This window comes from Manis javanica, chromosome 1 (genome assembly GCF_040802235.1).
Source record: "Manis javanica isolate MJ-LG chromosome 1, MJ_LKY, whole genome shotgun sequence".
Classification (NCBI taxonomy): Eukaryota; Metazoa; Chordata; class Mammalia; order Pholidota; family Manidae; genus Manis; species Manis javanica.
The window spans coordinates 46,824,011-46,836,828 of NC_133156.1; the positions used below are offsets into that span (position 1 = coordinate 46,824,011).

The window sequence follows — 12,818 nt, forward strand, 5'->3', positions numbered from 1 at the left end:
GGCAATCAATCGTGTGTTATTGACAAATTATTTTTTGAATGGCAGGAATTCAGATAAAACATGACTTTCTATTGGATTTTACTACAATAACTCTTCTTTTTAAAGTATTTTAAAGAACCCAGAACTCTCCTTTGAGGCAATTCTGAGTATTAAGAGGGAACTTTTTTATGATAAGTTGAGGTAATATAGTCAGTCATTTGGAGGTACACTGTATGCAGTTACAGAATCCAAATAAAAAAAACAAAAAACCTAGGGCCTCATCAGCTACCTAGTGCCCCATATTTGAACTGAGGTTCAAAAGGTCTTTAAATGTTGAGGATGCTCGGTATTGATTTGAGAAATTTTTTTATCTCCAGTAGTATATACAAAAGAAAGAGAAAGTATGTGAATTCAGTCCATTGTGTAGTTCCTCTATAGATCAGGCACTGTGCTAGGCACTTAAGAACCAGAAATGAATGGTATATGAGACATAGAGCAAAAGACTTGTATTCAAGGAGGGATGATAGACTTGTAAATGGGTAAGTACAATAACAGAGAGCCCTAAAAGCATTTTAGTGGGGAGTGATTAACTCCTTCAGGAGGTGAAACAGGGAAGGCCTCTGAGAAGGTAATATCTCAAAGCAGGGCAGAACAAATGGAACTTTTCTAGGTGGATTAAAATGCAGAATGAACCATATGTGCAGAGTATGATTGTATAGACTGTATGGTGATAGTATAGACCGTGATGTGTACCTGACTTGATAGAGCCCAAATAAATTGAGAAAGGATAATTTGCAAAAGATGAGTCTGCAAAATAGACGAAAGTCAGATCATAAAGTATATTTAATTTTTCCTTAAGGATATCAGAATGAAGAACTCTTGATATGAAACAAGTCAAAAGCTGGTATGTTTATATTTTGGTTTTAGGAAGGTGCTCCTGACAGTGCAGTGTGGGCTGGGGAGAGAACTAAATAAGGGTGACTGCTCAGGGGGATTTTGCCAGAGCGCCCACTCAGACAATGGGCGAGAAGGCAGGAAATGTGTGATAGGGAGAACAAACAAGGAGATATCTAGGAGATGGATGTCTGGGGATTATTGAAGAGTGACTGGAACGAGGGAGAAGTTGTTAACTCTCAGGTCTCCGACTTGCTACATCTTGTAAATCCATTTTCGTAAGATTTACTTCCTCTTATGATTCATTCACTCCCTCATAAGATTCATTTCCTCTTAAGTTAGGACAGACAATAGTGGCTTGCCCATCCACTGCTCTGAATTTTCCTAGCCCTTAAACATTCTCCTGATTTTATACAATAGAATAGGCAATGTACAGCCATTATAAGGCAGAGTAACCAGTGTCTGGTTTTAATAGAGCTTGACAAATATTTTGTGCCTGTCAAGGTTTCATGACACAGTTTTAAGCCACAGACTAAAGATGATTGTAGCAACCACTGCCATTCTTAAAGTTAAAACAGCCTGCAGTATTTTGCCCTAATATTGTCAAGAATCACAATTCCTTTCCCAGAAAACTGCTCTAATTGGATTCAGTGGACCTTGACTGGCTTGTCACAGCTATGTTCAGGGTGAAGGTGAAATCTTTGAGGAGTTGGTTCCTGAAAACAAGAGCTGAACATCTCTGATGGAGGCATTTTAAGAGCATATATCTTTGCGTAATTTTTTTATATTACTTTTCTATCATTTGTTTTATTATATATGGCAATTATCCATAAAGGAGTAAAATAAAACATCATGTAGGATGATTTAACACCCCAAATCCTGTGTGTATATACTTATATTTTTAAAATTTGTTAATTAAATGAGTATAAAACTTGAAAATAATTAATTTTTCTTGTTAAAAAAATCCCAATTTTAAATTTGCTACAGGTGGGAAGTTGCTACTAAAACTGCATTGCTTATGAGGAATCAGGCATGTATCCTGAGCAATCAAATGTATGGGAGAGAAATCTTAATAACATTGTAAGGTAAGTGCCTTCTTTAAGCTTGTAAGGTTTGTACAACATACAGAGCCATCATGTAAAATAATTATTGCTGAATATTTCTTGATAAGCAGAAGTAGATTAATTCACATATCTCACTCAAATTTCCTTAATTCATATTTTTAATGATAGGTTATTACCACTGCATGAGCTTTATGTGGTACATACATGTGTGCATGCATGTATATATATATATATACACACACACACACATAAATGTATGAATACACATACATATTAAATATTAAAAAGCATTATCAAAATGCTTTATCTGCCTAGGGTTACCAAGTAGAAAGTATGGCCACTTCTTGAAAAAATATGAGTGTGTTAAAATTTTCAATATCTTAATGTCCCAAGTAGAACCAGAATGTTCCAAAATATATAGATAATAAATTATATAAGTTGTATGTAGTTGTAAATTTCAATTAAGGGAGAGGCCATTTCAGACTTGGCCTGTTCCCTAGGAAGCCACAATGATGTTTTAATAAGTAATGGAATATAGTTTGTCTCTTTGTTTCATTTACCTAGAAGAGGAAATATGGCAGGGAGCAACTTGGAAGTAGGGCTTAAAGAGTGACAGGCACTGGGCATGAGAAGCATAGCTCCCTAAAGAGGAAGTAAATGTTACAAGAGAGAACTCTGTTGGAAGGTGAACCAATCCTCGTTGGTTCTGCTAAATGAAGAGGCTAAAGAGAGGCGCCTCTGACTTCTCAACTTCATATTAAAAATTCTGCAGCTCACCTTTCATGAACCCGATTCTCTAACAAGCAGGTTGACATTAAGTCTATATTCTTCAGAAATTTTAATATTTGGAAAGTGTATGAAGTATGTCATTTTGAAATGTAAAAAGCAATTCTCAAAGTGTGGTACTCTTCCATTTTGGTCAGGCTGTAATTTCATTCTTTTTAATGAGTTGTTTGATTATCACTGTAAGACTGAGAATATCTGGAGTCTGAGGTGCTATACAGAAATATGACTGAAAAAGCAAATGATGTTCTTCAACTTCTGAAAGCAGTACTACTTTCATACATCACTGGCATTATATTGTTAATTTGGCCTTTTATTGAGGAAGAAAAGGGACTGGATTTTCCTAAGATGTATATGATTTTAGGTGCGTTACTATAATACTTAAGAGCAAGGACATGTTTACGGCATTTTGGTATGTTTTGTCTACTGTTTGAAAAACTCTCACTCAGGAATGAATTATGATAATAATGCACTAAATGGGCTCAGCATGGAGTTGAATAAGTGCTGCTTTTTTGCAAGAGACCAGGCTTTTTGAAAAGTGTTAAAATTCTGCATTGATAGGAAAAGTTTGGATGCTCTAAATTGAACCTCATAAGGAGTCTCTTTTAACTGATCTTCCCTCTGGTTGCATGATGGGCAGGTGGGAGTGAGGGAAGGGAACTTTCCCACTGAAACTCTAGAATTTTGCAGATCTTTGTCCTGTAATTTCTGATTAATAGCACCCTTGATTTTGATTTATATTATCCTATTATTCATTATATGAGAGAAAAAGAAGTCACTTTTTTTTCAGTTTAATTTAAAAAATTAGGGCTAGCAGTGATGGAATTTAAAATCAAATTATCCTGTCAGAGTGACAGATAAATCTCAAGAGATTCTAATAAGATTTTCCCCTGACAGGATGCTGAATTTCTCCCTTTCTCAGTCTCCTTCATTCCAGATTTTGACTGTGAATGACAATGAGCATCTGTGTTTTGAAATATGTTGTTATTTGTGTCGTTTGGTTCTTATTTAGAAATTCTAGGGTGGTTTTCTTATTTGTTCTAGGTTAAAGGGAAAAATGTGTACACAAATGTCAAGTGGGTACATCTGTTACTATGGAAAGTTATTACCATATGCCTGAATTTGGTTAAGTGTAGTAGATTCACCAAATTCTATACTTGCCTTTACATCTTACTCTTCTTAAAGGAGTTTCTACTATAGAGGTGGTATAAACATGGCATAGTTTTCTCACTATACTGCTTTTTGATATTTTTTCTTTTTTCTTTATTTTCCTAAACAAAATTTAAATCTTAAGTGATTTCACAGTAATGGGTAGACCTCTAGAATTTTAAATTCAGTTAGGAAATTTGTTTTATGTAATCATAAATTTAGAGATGCTCTACTTCTGATAGCTAAAAAGAAACTATTCCTTGCTGGTCTATACAACATATAATAACAATTCTTAAATGATAATGGATATTGTAAGTCTGGGGAGAGGAAATCCCAGGGCAAAATACCTCTAAAAAATGAAATCAGTCAAAGGAAGAAATAAAGTTTAAAACCCGTTTATTGCTTACAAACTGTAGTACAGGGCTGTCTCTCTCCCCTGTTCCAGAAGAAGCAAGCAAACAAACCCCTCCCCTTAACCTCTCAGGCTCAGACACGCCCTCAGTTGCCCAGGTAATTACCCACTGACATGGAGATGAACTTCTCTCCACCCCTGAGGATATGCAAATGCACCAAAGCCAAGGGAGATACTCTGGACATGTTACAATTTTACCCGCAGACCACCCCTCCTGAAATCTCACCTTACAACCTACTCTGTCCCCTTCTTCTGCAATGGTCCCTGGGCGAGAAAACTGGAGCACTATGACCAGACTAATGATGTAACAATAGCAACAGCAATAAAATCATGACAATCTTTAAACCAAAGGATTCAGGTACGTTCAAAGTCTTATGCAGATTAAGTCCATAGCTCCTACATTCCATAGTCAGGCAGTAGCTGAGGGTTCAGAGCAATCATCATGTGGCAGCTACAGCCAGGGGGCGCATTCAGGCCACAAGGACTATAGGAGAAAATAACTTTAAGGGCGATAAAGGGTGTTTTAATGACACCAAGCATAGGCAAATCTTGTCCTGATATCAGGCAGGATACATGCAAGAGAGTGGTCTTGTGATAAAAGAGTGACAGGAATGGGATCTCGTCCTTGTCTAGTATACCAGAGTTTCACCCACCTCCCTGCGGGAGTTACAGATGGGTCAATATATAGGGCTATGGGAGGTACGTGCACTGGCCATAAAGATAAAACAAAACTTCCCCACAAGATGCTCTTACCTCCTGGACGTTTTGAGTACACTTCAGTGACCTTTGGGGGCCATTCAGCTGTTATTCCAGGAATACACAGGAGGCCAGCTTCCAGGCCTTTCACCCAAGGTGCCAGAAGGGCCAGCCATCAGGTCCATGTGTCAAAATGTCCAGGGCCAGGTCCATTTAATAGTGTCTCCAGGGCTTAATGCAGTAGGGGCTGGTAGCAGGATGTTGCTCTTCTGGCCATATCCTGGCTTCAAAAACTCTTCTTTGGTTTGGATGTACAATTGCATAGGAGAGGCAGCAAGGTGTGTGAGCATATCCACAGGGCTCAAAGCTCCTTTATGTGGCTTCTCATTCGAATGCCTCAGCACTGTCCATAGGTGAACTGATCAACCCTGTAGACTATTGTATTGGTGTCCAACTTCAGGCCAGATTTCAACAAACTGTTGTACCTCTCTATCATGCCTGCCCCAGTATTATTATATAGTACATTAAATTTCCACTTTATTCCTAATTGCACCCATTCTTGTAATGCACATCCAGTAAAATGGGTGCCTTGATCACTCTCGATCACCTACAGCCGGCCATAGGCTGCACAGAGACTCTCCAGGCCCCTCTTGGTGGTTTGCTGATCTTCACGATGTGCAGGAAAAGCAACCAATAGTTCAGTAGCCGTGTCCACACAAGTCATAGCATAATGACATCCTTCTGATATGGGCAGAGGCCCAATATAGTCTATTTGTCACCTGACAAGGGGTACTGGCCCCCTTACTATTCTCCCATATTGCTGTGGGACTTGGTGTAAGTCCCTCTTATAGCACACAAGGCACTCCTTCTGGGCTCTGCTGACTTCTTCAAAGGCCAATGGTAAGCCCCACCTATGGGCTACAGCCCACATTGTCTTTTGCCCCATGTGCAATAAATGCTGGTGTAGCCATTGGGCTATATCAGAGGCAGTCTTTCCCTCTAGCCAATGCACTTGGCCAGTGTGTCTGCTTCATCATTCCCTGGGGATGCCAAGGGCAAATGGCCAGTCACATGATATACAGTAACAGTCTTAGTATGACCAGAGGCCTTTAGGTCTTGCCACAACTCTTGACCACAAAGGGGCTGGTGACCAACCATCCTGTTGGCATGATACCATGTTGGTAGCCACAGGGTCAAGCCCCGATAGCCCAGCTGTCAGTGCAGACAACTATGGGGGAAGGCTCCTGGGTGATCACGAGCCATACTGCCCACAACTCAGCCCATTGACTGCTCTTCCCCTCTCTACCCTCCATCCATATTGTCTCCATCTTAGGATGGAAAAGCACAGCCCTCCACTTCGGGGGCTGCATATGACTGAGCTGTCTGGGTACCAAGCATCTTCAGGGATAGAGGCTTTTCCCTCCTGATACAGACTCTCAGCTACCAAGGGCTGAAAAGCAAGTTCTTCCTGCTTTCCACTGTTCCACTGGTATAGGTCAACTTGCACCAATAAGCATTGGAGTTCTCCACTTAAGGGGCTAGTAGAGAGGGTGCTTTGTTGCTGTAAATATTGGCCCCATTTGGCCAGTGTAGGTGTCTGTGTAGGTTATTACTTCAGTTTCAGCAATGAGCTCTGTAGCCAGCAAGGCATGGTACACAGCAGCCAGTTGCTTCTCTATCAAGGTGTACTGGACCTCTGCTCCTTTCCATAGTTGTGACCAGAATCCAATAGGTTGGCATGTCCATTCAAGCTGTGACCAAAGACCCCATCCATAACCATCTTTGGTTATGTGAACATCTAGTTCACAGGGCCTTGATGAGTCCATTACATTCAAGGGCTGTATGGCCTTGACTGCCCACTTGGCAGCAGTAAAAGCAGCTGCACATGTCTCATCCCAGTCCCACCTGATGCCCTTTTGTACCAACTGGTATAAGGGCCTCAGAATTTGTGCCAAGTGCAGGATATATGCTCTCCAGTAACCCAAAAGACACAAAAACTATTGTAATACAGTCACAGTGGTAGGGGTAGGGAAAGCCTGGACCTTGTCTATGACTGCTTCAGGAATAACTATAGTCTTACACAACCAGACAACCCCCAAGAATTTCACAGACAAACCAGGTCCCTGAACTTTGGTGCTGTTCACAGCCCATCCTTTTTCCTGTAAATGTTGCAGCAGTCTAGGAACTGCCTCTTATAAATATGAAATAAAATCAGATGTGAGCATAATATCATCAATGTAGTGATACAACTACACTGTTTGTGGTTTCTTCCATGTGGCTAAGTCCTGGCCTACAAGTCCATGACAGATGGTGGGACTGTGGAGATATCCCTGTGGAAGGATGGTGAATGTCCATTGCCAGCCTTCCCATGTGAAGGCAAACTGTTTCTGGCTTTCCTGTGCTATGTCAATAGAGAAGAAAGCATTAGTAATGTCTACTGTGTAATGATACATTCCCAGCTCATGGCTGAGGGTGTCCAGAATGTCTGCTAAAGAGGGGACAGCAGCATGCTAAGGGGGTGTGACTTTATTCAATTCCCTGTAGTCTACAGTCATATGCCAGGAGCCATCTGGCTTTCTCACTGGCCACACTAGGGAATTAAAAGGATTATGAATGGGCTTTATGAACCCTACCTTCTCCAACTCCTGTAGAATTTCTCCAATTTCCTTGTGCCTCCCAGGCAATTTATACTGCTTATTTGTGACCCACCAAGGTAAAGGCAGAGCTATAGGTGGGTGCTTAGCATGTTCCCTCAGAACTGTCTTTACCACACATACCCTCAGTCTGAACTCATCTGCAGTGGTCTGTAACCACAGGCCCTGCAGGATATCTGTACTCAAAATATATTCAGAGATGGGAGAAATGTAAGCAGTATACTCCTTTGGGGGTAAACACTCTATCCCCAATGGGATTTGGGCTTTCTTCACTCTAATTGCCTTACCCCCATAGCCATCTATCACAGCAGGGGTCCTGGGAAAATGTTCAGGGTTGCTATGAATCAGAGTACACTCAGCTTCTGTGTCCACCAGTGCCAGGACATGTACATTCACAGGGAGCCAATGAATTGCTAAATCTACATGTGGTCTCTGGTCCCCACCATGTCCCCAAAGTGGGGATTTTGACCCCCTGCTCAGTCAAACTGCGATGCCCAATCATCCTCCTGTGGGGGTGAGGGCTCAGGCAAATCCTGAGTACTGTCTTCCACAAAGTTTTGAAGGACACAGGCCAGGCATGAGGCCTGGACTCTGGTTTCTGTATCCTGGACCTCAGTGGCTGGAACTGTTGCTATGGCTTTAATTGGTGCCACAGTTCTAAAAGTATTCTGTTGGACTGCCTATCGAGTTTTCCTTTCACTACCCGAGCCTCTATCAAATCGACCCATATCTGGGTCCTGGAGACCTTCACAGGGCCTTTTGCACTTCTCCTTTCAGTCATGACCTGTACTTCCCTCCATGCCCTTATTGTTTCAACCTCCCCCAGATCTGCTAAAGTGCAAGTAGCCTCATTTATGATTTGCCCTAGGTGGGGGGGGCTAGAGTATTCACTAGGGACCCAAAGAGAGATGTGGGAGCTGTATGCAGCATCATATTTCTCATCCTATAGTGAACACCTCTTCATGACGGCCCTGGGGGTCCCTATTATAGCTGATGTTTTTCATAGCCAATTCCTGAAGTACCTGTTGGAGCTCTGCATATGTTTTCCAACCACTGGAAATATGGTAAAACACCCTGATTAGGCCAAACTATCCTGATGGCAGCTGTCAGCCATTTCAGGAGTGTCTGATTCCCTGAGGCATGTTGGGCATTCTGCAACTGCTGCTGGAGGGAAGGGTGAGTCATCAGGGAAGCCATTCTATTCATCTGAGCACCCGACACAACAATGTTTTCCACCCCCATATCCCAGAGACATAAAAGCCACGAAGGCAGAGATTCCAATGGCCTCTGCCTATACTGGATGCTCATGTCCACCAGCTCATCCTGGGTATAGGGCAGAGCATGGAGTGCTCCACAGCCTGGGGAGGGGGCTGCTCCTCCACCTGAGGAGCCTGTGGTTGTTTCTTTTTATTTTCTTAATTATGGCTGGGCGGTCCTTGAAAACAGAAGATGGTACTTCTGGCGATGGCCTGGGTAGCAGATCCACCAATGGCCATGCCTCCTCCTCTCCCTCAGGCTGCTTCACCAACAGCTCCTCCTCCACCATTTCCAGGACTGAAGGCACTACTGCTTCCTCCCCCTCCCCCATGGCCTCCTGCAACGTGGCTTTTCCTGCTGTCTCCCCTTGCTGATAAGTGTGACCTGCCTTTTCAGTAACTGTCTCTCTCCTTCAATAGCATCTCATAGGTTATCACCCAGCTCCTCCAAGTGATGCTGAAGTATGTCTCTCTCCCACCTAAGTCCCTCTCTCTCTCCTGTGTAACATTTTCCACTATCTCCATGAAAAGAGAACCTACAATGCCAGCTGCTATACAACCCCCTAACATCTCCAAGCAGTCTTCCAACTCACAGAAGTCTAATTATGCAGCTTTCTGTGGTTCCACCCTTCCCCAATTCTGGGGAAGGCCCCACCCCTCTAAGAGGTAATTTACCCTAAACCAATTCTCCACTAGGGGTTCCCAAATTGGAAGCTCCACAGCTGGGGGGATAATAACAGGTGAAGCTGCACCCTTTGTCACTGCATCTACTGAGGCCTTCCCGCCATCTACAGGCATTTCCCCACCATTTCTAGGGGTGGCCCTCCCAAAGGTCACACCCATTATGACAGATTTTGGATTCAGAGGAATCCTGCCAACTTCTTCCAGATGTAAGTCTGGGGAGAAGAAATCCTGGGGCAAAATACCTCTAAAAACTGAAATCAGTCAAAGGGAGAAATAAAGTTTAAAACCCATTGATTGCTTACAAACTGCAGTCCAGGGCCGTCTCTTTCCCCTGCTCCAGAAGAAGCATGCAAGCCTCTCCCCTTAACCTGTCAAGTTCAGACACGCCCTCGTTTGCCCAGGTAATTATCCATTGACATGGAGATGAACTTCTCTCCACCCCTGAGGATATGCAAATGCACCAAAGCCAGGTGAGATATTCTGGAAATATTACAATTTTACCCACAGATAGGTGTTTTATTCCTCCATGAAATAACATGTAAGAAGCATTTTATCGAATGACACTAAATGAATTGCCAATTGGTAGTTTGAAATATCTTGCTGAAACAGAGAGTAGAGAAAAATGGTTCATTATAAAGGGACCCTGTTTATTAAGAGATTGTCTTGGAGTAGAGAGAGCACTGCAGTGTGAGGCTGACTCTAGACTGAGCCTGTTCCCTAACTCTGGTTGAACAGAGAGTTCATGAAAAACCTGTAAGCCTCACATGCATAGACAGGCCAGAAGCTAGTCAAAAGCGGCAGCTATAATGCAGAACTTCTCTTTTTCACTGTATTTCTGTCTTGCATAGTGTAGGAATTACTAAAACAGAGGATATTAACAAGTAAGTGCCTCCTTAGAAAAGCCTTCTTTGGTTACTCAGTTGTTATCACAAAATGAGGAATGGTGAGAATATTAGGTAATAATTCAAAGAACAGATGATACTCAGAGAATATTAGGTAATAATTCAAAGAACAGATGATACTCAGAAGAAAATGTGGTTAAGGCACCTATGTGTAGGCCCTGAAGAGCCACACATTCTGTACATTAGTTAAGAGTCTTAATGAAAGAACAGAAGGAAGGGAAAATAACACAAAATGAAGAATGAATTACTTAAGATTAAATAGTTTCTATTACAGAAATAGGCTGCATGTAGAGCTAATGGCAGGCATTTTCTACAGACAGATGGAATGCTCTCATCTCCCAATAGTATTGATATGAAGTCTCTGTTAAGATTCATTTTTCCTGAAACATTTGCATATAAATATAAACATCATTACTAGGGGCTAATTGCCCTGTAGGAACTAAAATGTGGGAATTAGCATCTTTAGTCATTTTTATTATTATTTTTTAAAGTATCTCTAACACGCATCATATTTGGTACTGCATGGCTGCAACAGATAATTACCACCATTAAGAATCTCAAACGCAAAATCAAAACCTTTTGGAATGGCTTCCAGGGCAACGCAGCACAGTGAGTAGCCACCAAAATGAGTATATGAGGTTTATATTCATGCATATTCATAAGGACACTTAATTCGACATTCATAGTAGGGGGCCTTTGAAAGCTTGTCAAAAGAGCAGCCCCAAAACAAGACCAAACATCAAAGGTAAGAAGATGCAGTACATCTTGCTCCCACACACACACACAAATACTGCTTGCAGGAGGCAATGAATAACACTAAAGGAATTATTTATTTTAACTACTCAGAGGAGGTGGCAACTTCCACGAAGATGTAAACCACAAGTCTTTGCCTTTATCATTTATCTTATTGATCAGAAATGTCAGGAGTATAAGTTATTCAAAGGATGGATCATAAGCAACATTTCTGGACAAATGGGCATATAGACTTATGTGATTAATGCACCTTGCTCGCACAGAATATGAGGAAGAGTTTGAGGGCATGTCTCAAGGACAGAAAAAAGAGAAGTGTTTGAAAGAACACAGCCATGGCTGTGATGTTGACTATATCTGAAACCTCGCCTGTTTTGTGGGTACATTTGTATATTTCCTTATTCAGGTGCTGCCTTGTTCAACTGTTGTGTTCAGAGGTGATCTTGCTGACATTATACTTTTCAAAACCATCTCCATGACATTCAGCAAATGTTTGTTCTGGTGGAACAAATCTGTTAAATTATAGATTAGAAACATTTACAAAGAAACCTTTACAAATGTTTCAGTTTCAGTTTTGCACAAAGCAAACAGCATTATATTTAAATGAAGCCCTCATTGTTAGAATAAAATAGCTACATAACAAGGTACTATGCTTGATTTGCTAATTCTCTTACCTTCTTTTCCTTGCGTGGGTGCAGTTGTCTGAAGTTGTGAAAAATACATAGTGTTGGGGGTGACATTTCAGTTCCTTTCAAAGGCCCACTGCTACAATTCACTTCTGCTCGCCTGCTAATTTCTTATCTCCTTGCTCTTCCCTTAGTTTAGTTCTTCTCCCAAACCTTTCCCCCATTAATGCTCTATTGCTCTTAGGAATGGTCTAAATATGAAAAAAAATAACTCTTTCCCTATAATTATGGCCACATATTACTTATTGAGTATTCAGTTATGTTCATCCCCTCTCCTCCCCAACACCCTTGGACAAACATTGTATTAGAAAAATGTTGGAGAGTGACATACTAGTGGTTTTAAAAAATTAGGCATGCATGGCAGGGTTGTACTAGACTTACCATAGGCTTCAGGTAACCAGTTTACAGGCTTCTTTAGATTCACCAGTCTAACTTTAAATTGTTTTATGAGTTAGAGAATAATAATGTTTATTTTAATGATTATTTTCTAAAGATAGGTATATTTTTTTAAACTGCACTGTTTTATAATTGTAAGATAAATTTTAGTTAAAATAAGCAGGCGAACAGAGGCAACAAAGGGCCAGGTAGTTTACTTGAATGCCCCGGGAGAGGTTCCCTAGTCTACAGAAATGGAGACTGGGGAAGTCACTCAGCGAGTTTTTAAAGAACGTAGGGGGAGGCAGAGCTTAGATTTACAGCAGTGCGAGGATTGGCTAACGTATCAGGTTGGGAGGGGGCAGCAGTCGGGGACTTTGGCACGTCATCAGTGTCCCATGTGCTCATCCCTCCCCCCAGTGCCTTCAACCTTACAATAATGACTTAAACATGATTACTTTTTAAAAAATGTCCAAGGAAGTTTTTTTCTAAAAAATTACTTTTAATCCTCAGTGTTAATAATTAAATAAATGA

At 41.3% G+C, this 12,818-nt stretch overlaps 1 long non-coding RNA gene across 3 annotated transcripts in view; it reads left to right on the plus strand.

Moving 5' to 3' along the window:
- LOC140848003 (uncharacterized) overlaps positions 1-12,818 on the plus strand; it is a 1,137,778-nt gene that overhangs the window by 370,676 nt on the left and 754,284 nt on the right. For all 3 annotated transcript variants that reach the window (XR_012128446.1, XR_012128471.1, XR_012128576.1), the window contains exon 3: positions 1,861-1,958. This is a non-coding gene — a long non-coding RNA (uncharacterized lncRNA). The remainder of the gene's footprint in view (positions 1-1,860; positions 1,959-12,818) is intronic.